At 34.9% G+C, this 10,146-nt stretch overlaps 1 pseudogene; it reads right to left on the bottom strand.

Moving 5' to 3' along the window:
* Window positions 1-7,775: 7,775 nt before the first annotated feature.
* Window positions 7,776-8,711, bottom strand: LOC130833375 (olfactory receptor 6C2-like; annotated as a pseudogene).
* Between the last annotated feature and the right edge of the window lie 1,435 nt (window positions 8,712-10,146).

The following is a 10,146-nucleotide window of genomic DNA, read 5'->3' as shown; positions in this document are numbered from 1 at the left end:
AAAGAGATCAGACTGGTGGTTACCAGAGGCATGGGAGGGGTAGTTGGATTAAGGCAGTCAAAAGGTATTTTTTTAAAAAGGATTAATTAATTACCATTGCAACAAAAAGAACAAAATACCTAGGAATAAACCTACCTAAGGAGACAAAAGACCTGTAATGGAAAACTATAAGACACTGATGAAAGAAATCAGAGATGATACAAACAGATGGAGAGATACACCATGTACTTGGATTGGAAAAATCAACATTGTGAAAATGACTATACTACCCAAAACAATGTACAGATTCAATGCAATGCCTATCAATTCATCAATGGCATAAGAAACTAGAAAAAATTTTTTTACAATTTGTATGGAAACACAAAAGACCCCGAATAGCCAAAGCAATCTTGAGAAAGAAAAGCAGAGCTGAAGGAATTAGACTCCCTAACTGCAGACTATACTACAAAGCTACAGTAATCAAGAGAGTATGCTATTGGCACAAAACCAGAAATACAGATCAATGGCACAGGATAGAAAGCCCAGAGATAAACCCACGCACCTATGGCCACCTAATCTATGACAAAGGAGGCAAGAATATACAATGGAGAAAAGATAGCCTCTTCAATAAGTGGCACTGGGAAAACTGGACAGCTACATGTAAAAGAATGAAACTAGGACACTTCCTAACACCATACAGAAAAATCAACTCAAAATGCATTAAAGAACTAAATGTAAGGCCAGACACTATAAAACTCTTAGAGGAAAACATAGGCAGTTTGACCCACCTCCTAGAGTAATGGAAATGAAAACAAAATAAACAAATGGGACCTAATGAAACCTAAAAGCTTTTGCACAGCAAGGGAAAACATAAACGAGACAAAAAGCCAACCCTCAGAATTCAAGAAAATATTTGCAAATGAAGCAATTGACAAGGGATTAATCTCCAAAATATACAAACAGTACATGCAGCTCAATATAAAAAAAACAAACAACCCAATTAAAAAATGGGCAGAAGACCTAAGTAGACATTTCTCCAAAGAAGACATACAAATGGCCAAGAGGCACATGAAAAGATGCTCAACATCACTAATTATTAGAGAAATGGAAATCAAAACCACAATGAGGTATCATGTCACACCCATCAGAATGGCCATCATCAAAAAATCTACAAACAATAGATGCTGGAGAGGGTGTGGAGAAAGGGAATCCTCCTGCACTGTTGGTGTGAATGTAGATTGATACAGCTACTATGGAGAACCAAATAGAGGTTCCTTAAAAAACTAAAAATAGAATGACCATCTGACCCAGCCATCCCACTTCTGCACATATACCCTGAGAAAACCACAATTCAAAAAGATACGCATACCACAATGCTCATTGCAGCACTATTTACAATAGCCAGGACATGGAAGCAATCTAAATGTCTAGGTTGACAGATGAATGGATAAAGAAGATATGGCACATATATACAATGGAATATTACTCAGCCATAAAAAGAAATGAAACTGAGTTATTTGCAGTAAGGTGGATGGACCTAGAGTCTGTCACACAGAGTGAAGTAAGTCAGGAAGAGAAAAACAAATAATGTATGCTAACACATATATATGGACTCCAGAAAAAATGGTACTGATGAACCTAGTGGCAAGGCAGGAATAAAGACGCAGATGTAGAGAATGGACTTGAGGACACAAGGGGGGAAGGGGAGGCTGGGACAAAGTGAGAGAGTAGCATTGACATATATACACTACCAAATGTAAAATAGATAGCTAGTAGGAAGGTGCTGCATAGCACAGGGAGATCAATTCAATGATTGGTGATGACCTAGAGGGGTGAGATAGGGAGTGTGGGAGGGAGGCTAAAGAAGGAGGGGATGTGAGGATATATGTATAAATACAACTGATTCACTTTGTTGTAGAGCAGAAGCTAACACAATATTGTAAAGCAATTATGCTCCAATAAAAATGTAAAAAAAAGGATTAATTAAATTGATAAGCTTCTTGCAAGTATGACCAAGAAAAAGGGAAAGAGAAAAAAATGGAAATTATCCAAACTGACAATGAAAAACAACATCACTACAGCCCCAACTAATATTAAAGAATAATAAATGTCATAAAGAACATTAGGCCAATAAAAGAAACAGTTCACATAATATAAAGATATTAATTTTGTCTAAAACACTGCTGAAAAAACTGAGACAAAAGCATAAGAAAATAAAAATATTTTGATATAAATCATTGAACCCATAATAATGCTCTCACACACAAAAAATTCAGTGTCAAATAGCTTCACTAGTAAATTCTTCCAAACATTAAAAAAAGAAATAATACCAATTTTACACAAACTGATCCAGAGAAGAGTAAAAGGTGGTTATGAAGGCAGTAAATTTTCATGCCAAAATTGGAAAGGATTTTGCAAGAAGTTAAATTACAGGCTGATTTATGCCATAATAAACATAAAAATCATTAAATATGAATCATCAAATTAAACATAGTGATTTATAGAAAAGGATACAGGCACTCATAAAGTGAGGCTTATTATAGTAATTCTAAGTTGGTTTAGACTTTGAAAATCAACAAATGGCTTCCACCACATTAGCAGAACAAAGAGAATAAAATATGATCATGTCAATAATGCAGAAAAAAAGTATTTGATAAAATACAATTCCTACTCATTATTAAAATTTCTTGCAAACTTGGAACAGAAACAAAGTTTGTTAGTTTAATGAAGAGGATATAGAAAATATTATATGTTATTTTGAATATTGAAAACTTTTCTGCTGAGTTGGAGTGTATGACAGGATGTCTACTCCCTCCATTTCTATTTATCATTATACTAGAGAGGATAGAAGGGTAATTATGAAAAGATAAATATAATAGTCTGACATTATCTGCATATTATGTGATTTGTATGTTGACGAGTTTAAAAGGTACTACAAGTGAATCATCAGAACGAATTATGGAAGTTAATAATTAGCAATTACTAAATTTGGAAAGGTTGCTTGAAAAAAGTCAACACACAAAAAAACAGTAGTACCTCTACATACTAGCCACAAACAGTCAGAAAATAAAAATTAAAAATCCATATTAAAAAGCAACATGTTTATCAAACACCTAGGAATGAATCTACCAAAATACCCAGTAAAAAGTCTATCAATATTGTGCAAGGCCTCTATACACTTAAGGCTTTATACACTTAAGGCCTTTATTTTTGAAAGTAAAGAAGACACCAATGCATTGGTTGTATGCCATGTTTTATGATTTGGAAGTCTCAGTGTTGTATAGACATTAATTTTACCTAAATTGGCCTATATGTTTAATGCAATCTTAAAATCAGAAATGATAATTTTGGTTTGCAGAAATTGCCAATGTTTTTAAAGTTTAATGAAAAGCAAAGGGCCAAAAAGAGCCAAAGCAACATTTAGGAAGCAGAAGAAAGTTGTTTAATAACAGCACTTAATATGAAAACTAATTTTAAAGCTACTATAAATAAAACAGCATAGTATTGATGCAAAAGATAAACATATCAATGGAATTAAATGATGAAACCTGAAAAAGATTCACTTGTGAAACAACTGATTATGACAGGGTTGCCACTGAATGCAAGGAGAAAACGTCATCGTTTCCATAAATAATGCAGTGTTACTTAGATATTCACATAAAAAAATGAACATTTTTCCCTATTTCAAACCATAAATAAGAGTTAATATCAGATGGGCAATTAACCTTAATTTGTAAGGTCTGTGAGAGAACTTATAGATTAGAACTTTGTTACCTATCTTCATGATATTAGGTTATGCAAAGACTTCTGAAACCAAAAACAGAGCCCTATCAACAACAGAAATAAAATTATGAATTGGACTTCATTAAAATTAAGAACTTTTGCTTTTTAAAGTCCACATAAAAAACAATACGAAAAGGCAAGACACAATAGACGATAAAAAAACTTCAATACATATCCTTGACAAAGAACTGATACACAGAAGATTCACAAAACTTCTAAAAATAAATTAAAAAAGAAAGCTAATAAAAAGGCAAATTATTTGAGTAGTTACTTCACAAAAAGGATGTCTAACATCCAAAAAGCATATGATAAGGTGTCCAACGTCAATAGTTATAATATGACTAAAATTAATAGGTTTGACAAAATTATATATTGGCAAAAATGTGGAGCAATTATAACCTTTATCCATTGCTGATAAGAGAGTAAATTGGCATAATATTTTCAAAAATTGACAGTTGAACACATGGCTACCATATAGCCTATCAATTCCATTTCTAGTTCTTTTTTCTAAAGATATGAGTGCATATGTCTGCCAAAAAACAATACAAGAATATTCTTAGTAGCTTTATTTATGTCATACATGTGAAAAGTCCAAATAGCCATTGAGAAAATGATGAAATTAATTGTGCTATATTTCTATAATTGACTACAACTTATAAATTAAAAGAGTAAACTACTGCCAACATAACAGCTTGGACAACTGCCACAGACATAACGTGAAGCAAATGAAACCAGACTCAAAAGAGTACGTTCTGTGCTTCTCTATGCAAATGATGATCCTGAATATATAAAACTAATCTTTGGCATCATAAGTCAGTATAGCAGATTCATTTGGGAGGATATTGATCCAGGGAGGCCTGAAAGAGGTTTCTATGGTTCTGAAAATATGTTATACCTGGATCTGTGTGATGGTTACATGGGTATCTGCACTTACAAAATTTCATCAAGCTGTACACATTGAATTCTTTTTTTTTTTAATTTATTTTTTATTATTTTTTTGGGGGTACACCAAGTTCAATCATCTGTTTTTATACACATATCCCCGTATTCCCTCCCTTCCTTGACTCCCCCCCCCGAGTCCCCCCCACCCTCCCCGCCCCAGTCCTCTAAGGCATTTTCCATCCTCGAGCTACACATTGAATTCTATTCTTTACTATGTATTATACCTGAACAGTTAAAAAATTGTGTTTTTAGAGATACGTACTGAAATATTATACATGAAGTAATGTATGTATCTGTTTCAAATAATCAAGTAGAAGTTGGGAGGAATGCACCAGTTTGTAGATGAGACAAGACTGGCTATAGATTGATACTTATTGACACTGTGGTGGATATAGTAGTGTGCATTATGAAATTTTCTCTACTTAAGTTTAAAATTAAGAGAAATAAAGTACTTAACACATGGCCTGGTATAGAATAGGCATTCAAAAATACCTGTTTTTGATATTATGATTTTTTTTTTAACATTTTTGTACATTTCAAGGAACTTAGGAGACTAGCTGTAGTTTGGGCTGAAAAAGGTCAGTATTTTTGAACAAGGGCTGTAGGAGTAGTAACTTTTCAGTCTGGGCCGTCAGGTAAGCTCTTAGTGGGCCTGAGCAGTGAGGGACTGTTATTCCTGCAATGCAACCTCCTCCAAGACACCTGTCTCGAGATAGGTGAGGGGTATTATTGCAATCTAAATTTCTAGAAACTGAAAGTTTCTAATAACTTAGTAGTCATTAAGTTCACTAGCTTCTGCTTGGAAACAACCACCGTTTGTCAGATCAGGGGTTTAGGACAAGGAGAATATGATTCATAGTATTGTCAGACTGTGGGTGAGGGCATAGACTAGGCCAATTAAGGAAATGAGAGAAGGTTGGGCAAAAATACAAAAATGATGTAGAGAAAAGTGAGTCAGCAGAGAGTCAGAGCTTTCATAGCAGAATGACCTGGAGTTAACGCTGTGGAACAATTGATACAATGAGTTGCCAGATACTCTGCCTGCATTAGAAAGAGCTTCCCAAGGTCCCTGAACTCATTTCCCTCTGCTGCTCTTACTAACTACTTAATACTAGTGAGTGCTGCTCTAAGAAGCAGCATGGTTCAAATATTCAGATTCCCTTTATTTATATTAATTTATCTATATTTAACAGTTCAACTCTTTTTAAAGGAAAATTGTTATGCTAGTGGTCACAACATTTATATTTTCATTCAATAGTTCTTTTAGTTTTTATTCCACAGATTAATTTCATTTGTTCATTGCCAGTCTTATATTAAAAAGATGTATTGCATTTTGTAGTTTAAGCTTACTGTGAGCATTTTAATCATTTAAATGTTACTTATACTGATTTTAATATGTGTAGGGTTTGCTTGAGGAGTTACTCGAATATATCTTGTTGTTGAAGGTGTTTCTTGTGAGGCTTCCTTAAGTCAAAAATAAAATTTTGGGTCAAACAAACAGAATTTGAATTTAACAAACAGAATTTGAATTCTGGGTCTACTACTAACTGGCTTGGTTAATCTGAAGCCTTTTAATATAACATAAACCATATGTGTAATTTAGAATTTTCTAGTATCCACATTGCAAAATAAAAGTGAATTAATTTTAGTAATATATTTTATTAAATCCAGTATATCAAAATTTCAACCTGATACCAATATTTCAACCTGATACCAATATAAAATTGTTTTTGAGATATGTCACAATCGAGTTCCTTGAAATGTCACTGACATCTTGTTTTACTTGCTTGTTTCTCAAGGTGTAAATTGTAAAACTTAATAAATGGAAATCTCAACTTATATAGAGTCAAGAGGTCTGAATGGGGTCTCTCCTGCCCTAGGACAATAGCAGAGCCCAACAGGAAGAAGAAAGACTTCCTCTTTTCCCCTGGTATGAGCCCAGCCAATGAGAGACTGTCACAACTCAGCCAGTGAAAAGCCAAGTACTCTTTGTTTACTACAGGCTTCCCAGCTTTCTTTCCCCTCTTTAAAAGAGTCCTTGTCTTCTTATTGTGTGAGGACTTGTATGTTGCTCACCATAGTTGCAGACTACAAATCACAATTCTTTTGATCTTGAATAAACAAACCCTTTTTTGCTGGAGAAATAACTGGCAGTCTTTTTAAGTCTACAGAATGAAGGGATGCAGCACAGGAAGTAGTGAGCACTGTCATACCCTACGAATAGGCACTGATTCCTTTGCTGAAGGTTTAACATAGATGAGAGCACAGCTTCCATAGTTTTCTTTTGAGTTGTAGTCATTTCTGTGCCTAACTTAGATCCATTCCATGTTTTTTGCCTGCTTTCACTTTTTACATTTTCACAGTCTTCTCATTTTTATTTCTTACCAGCCAAGGCATATGATTATAGGTAGACGTATAGAAACAAATACAGGTGTAGATATATAACCATTTTCCTCACAAATTTGCTTAGAACAACTGTTAACATTAATTTCACGTTTTCTGGTTAAATTGATCTGTTAGTCTGGGATTTTTAGAGTATTCAATATCGTAGGAGACTTTTTATAATTCAGCTTCTGTATTAAGATGGAATCATTTGGAATAGTTTGTTTTTTTTAAATTTAAAAATATTGTTTTCCTTGTTGTTCTTTGTGCTGTTTATATTTTATTTAAAGCCCTGGTTATGTATCCCTTCTAAATTATAAGACATGTAAAGGCAATAATTTAGTGGGCTTTCGATTCTGTTTCTAGTACCTGAAATGGTGCCTGGCATCAAAAAATATTCTTGAAATGTGGAAAAGGAAAAGGCAATCACACAATTACCCTATTGAAAATGTACAATGAACTTGTTGATTTTGCTTCTTTTTCTTCATTGTTAGCAGTTTGGTATAGTCTTGTTAAGGTGTCATGCCATTCTTTTGTTTCCTGGAAATATATTATAATTTCTTTCTATGAGAGGTACCTGAAACAGAGTTTCCATGCCAGGAAAGGAATGACTTGAAGCTTAAAGATACATATTTAGGAACTAATGATATTTTAATGAAAAGCTGATTCCTCTACATTAGCAAATTCCCTTAGTTCTTTAAGAACAATGCAATTCTTTTGATTGTGTCATCAAAGGCTTGTTTAACTTGCTTGTTTCTCAAGGTGTAAATGAAGGGGTTCAGCATAGGAGCGATGGAAGTAGTGAGCACTGTCACCCCCTTATTAATAGCTGCTGATTCCTGTGATGAAGGTTTAACATAGATGAAAATACAGCTTCCATAGGTGATGGAGACCACAATCAAGTGGGAAGAGCATGTAGAAAACGCCTTTTTCCTTTGCTGGGTAGAAGGGAATTGTAAAATGGTCTCGATGATGTATGTGTAGGATAGAACAACTCACACAAGGGTCACGATAAAGGTCAACACAGCACAGACTATGATCATCTGCTCTATGAGCCACGTTTCTGAGCATGAGACCTTTAGGAGGGGGACTGCATCACAGAAAAAATGGTCAATAACATTAGAGTCACAGAATTCCAGATTCAGGCCCTGGCTAAGTGGAGGAATTAAGTTCAGTAAGCCTGCTGTCCAGCAGTAAAGGATGAGTCTTCTACAGACTGTGTTGTTCATGATGGTCACGTAATGCAGGGGTTTGCAGATGGCCACGTAGCGATCATAAGACATGGCGGCCAAGAGGAAACATTCAGTTACACCAAAAAGATCAGCAAAAAAAATCTGAATGACGCAACTGTCATATGTGATTGTCTTGTCACCCGTTGCTATGTTATATAAGTATTTGGGAATACAAGCAGATGTAAATGAGATTTCTAAGAAAGAGAAATTTCGTAGGAAAAAGTACATGGCAGTTTTCAGGTGAGAGTCTATGAAGGTGAGGGAGATGATCGTCAGGTTCCCCGTGACACTCAACATGTAGGTGAGAAACAGAGAGATGAAAGTCACAATCTTCAATTGTGGATCATCAGTCAGTCCCAGCAGGATAAAAGTTGTTACAGTGTGGTTTCTCATCACTGAATCCTGCCTTCTACTCAATCTGCATTTAACATTCAGAGATACTTGATATACATAGAGTGGTTATTAATGGAGGGGAAAACTATGCAAACAAACTTACAGACATTAAAAAAATTTTGTTCACAAATATTTTCAGTACACTGTTATCCTAGTTTCCACAATTGTGTATTTTTGGTCATTTCAGGGGAGATTTTAAAAAAATAATTGCTTTATCTATATCATACTCCAAAATATTATGGGTACTTCCTTTTCATTACATTTTATGCTTTATTTCCATTTTATTTTATCCACATCATGGATTTGATTTTCCCTTATACTTGGATTTGACTGCTAATGTTTTGGAAGAGTAAGAGTTCTTTCTTGTTCACAGACTAAGTCCTAAAGCTGAATCCCAAACTTTCATTTTTACCATCATGTGTTTCCTTGAAGTTTTATCATTGAAAATGTGTATCACAAATAGTTTGAGTCTCACTCCATTTCCAATACTGAAGATGTTGGGCTCCAATATTACAATTTTAAGAGTTTGTGTTTCAATGTTGGAGAGGGTGTGGAGAAAAGGGAACTCTCCTGCACTGTTGGTGGGACTGTAAGTTGGTACAGCCACTATGGAAAACAATTTGGAGGTTCCTTAAAAAACTACAAATAGAACTACCATATGATCCAGTCATCCCACTCCTGGGCATATACCCAAAGAAAACCATAATCCCAAAAGAAACTTGTACCATAATGTTTATTGCAGCACTCTTTACAATAGCCAGGACATGGAAGCAACCTAAATGCCCATCAACAAATGAATGGATACAGAAGATGTGGCATATATATACAATGGAATATTACTCAGCTATAAAAAGGGATGAGATGGAGCTATATGTAATGAGGTGGATAGAACTACAATCTGTCATACAGAGTGAAGTAAGTCAGAAAGAGAAGGACAAATATTGTATGCTAACTCACATATACGGAATCTAAAAATGGTACTGATGAACTCAGTGACAAGAACAAGGAAGCAGATACAGAGAATGGACTGGAGAACTTGAGGTATGGGAGGAGGCGGGGGGTGAAGGGGAAACTGAGACGAAGCGAGAGAGTAGCAGAGACATATATATACTACCAACTGTAAAAGAGTCAGTGGGAAGTTGTTGTATAACAAAGGGAGTCCAACTCGAGGATGGAAGATGCCTTAGAGGACTGGGGCAGGGAGGGTGGGGGGGACTCGAGGTGGGGGCATCAAGGAAGGGAGGGAATACGGGGATATGTGTATAAAAACAGTTGATTGAACCTGGTGTACCCCCCCAAAAAGTAAAAAAAAAAAAAAAAAAAAAGTTTGTGTTTCCTTTAAACAACTTCTTTCTTACTTGTCCATGCCCCTGACTCTGTCTCATAATTTTCTGTTTAAAATTACACTAATTTCTTACTGTGCTTCAGAAGACAA

This window comes from Hippopotamus amphibius, chromosome 12, assembly GCF_030028045.1.
Source record: "Hippopotamus amphibius kiboko isolate mHipAmp2 chromosome 12, mHipAmp2.hap2, whole genome shotgun sequence".
Classification (NCBI taxonomy): domain Eukaryota; kingdom Metazoa; phylum Chordata; class Mammalia; order Artiodactyla; family Hippopotamidae; genus Hippopotamus; species Hippopotamus amphibius.
The sequence above is the reverse complement of the archived record's forward strand: the minus strand, read 5'-3'. Positions and strand labels throughout refer to the sequence as shown.